We start from the raw sequence: 1,521 nt of genomic DNA, 5'->3' as shown, positions 1-1,521 counted from the left end.
TTATTTTATTTTATTTTATTTTATTTTATTTTATTTTATTTTATTTTATTTATTATGCTATGTTAGTCACCATACAGTACATCCTTAGTTTTTGATGTAGTGTTCCATGATTCATTATTTATGTATAACACACAGTGCTTCATGCAATATGTGCCTTCCTTAATACCCATCACTGGCCTATCCCAATCTCCCACCCCTCTCCCCTCTAAAACCCTCAGATTGTTTCCCAGAGTCCATAGTCTCTCATGGTTCATTCCCCCTTCTGTTTACCCAGCCTTCGTTCTTACCTTCCTTCTCCTACCGATCTTCCTGCTATTTCTTATGTTCCATAAATGAGTGAAACCATATGATAATTGTCTTTCTCTGCTTGACTTATTTCACTTAGCATAATCTCCTCCAGTCCCATCCATGTTGCTGCAAATGTTGGGTAATCGTTCTTTCTGATGGCTGAGTAATATTCCATTGTATATATGGACCGCATCTTCTTAATCCATTCGTCTGTTGACGGGCGTCTCGGCTCCTTCCACAATTTAGCTATTGTGGACACTGCTGCTATGAACATTGGGGTGCATATGGCCCTTCTCTTCACTACGTCTGTATCTTTGGGGTAAATACCCAGTGGTGCAATTGCTGGATCATAGGGTAGCTCTGTTTTTAACTTTTTAAGGGACTTCCACACTGTTTTCCAAAGTGGCTGTACCAACTTGCATTCCCAACAGTGTAAGAGGGATCCCCTTTCTCCACATCCTCTCTAACATTTGTTGTTTCCTGCCTTGTCAATTTTTGCCATTCTAACTGGTCTAAGGAGGTATCTCAATGTGGTTTTGATTGAATTTCCTTGATGGCTAATGATTTTGAACATTTTTTCATGTGTCTGTTAGCCATTTGTATGTCTTCATTGGAAAAGTGTCTGTTCATATCTTCTGTCCATTTTTTGATTTGATTATTTGTTTCTTGTATTGAGTTTGAGAAGTTCTTTGTAGATCTTGGATACCAGTCTTTTTCTGTAGTGTCATTTGCAAATATCTTCTCCCATTCCGTGGGCTGCCTCTTAGTTTTTTTTGACTGTTTCCTTGGCTGTGCAGAAGCTTTTTATCTTGATGAAGTCCCAAAAGTTCACTTTCTCTTTTGTTTCTCTTGCCTTTGGAGATGTGTCATGAAAAAAGTTGCTGTGGCCGATGTCAAAGAGGTTGCAGCCTATGTTCTCCTCTATGATTTTGATGGATTCCTGTCTCACATCGAGGTCTTTCATCCATTTGGAGTTTATCTTTGTGTATGGTGTGAGAGAACTGTCAAGTTTCATTCTTTTGCATGTAGCTGTCCAATTTTCCCAGCACCATTTATTGAAGAGACCGTCTTTTTTCCATTGGATGTTTTTTCCTGCTTTGTCAAAGATTAGTTGCCCATATAGTCGAGGGTCCATTTCTGGAGTCTCTGTTCTATTCCATTGGTCTATGTGTCTGTTTTTGTGCCAGTACCATGCTGTCTTTGTGATCACAGCTTTGTAGTATAGCTTGAATC

This window comes from Ursus maritimus, unplaced genomic scaffold (genome assembly GCF_017311325.1).
Source record: "Ursus maritimus isolate PB19 unplaced genomic scaffold, ASM1731132v1 scaffold_11, whole genome shotgun sequence".
NCBI lineage: Eukaryota > Metazoa > Chordata > Mammalia > Carnivora > Ursidae > Ursus > Ursus maritimus.
This window is presented reverse-complemented; position numbering follows the sequence as displayed.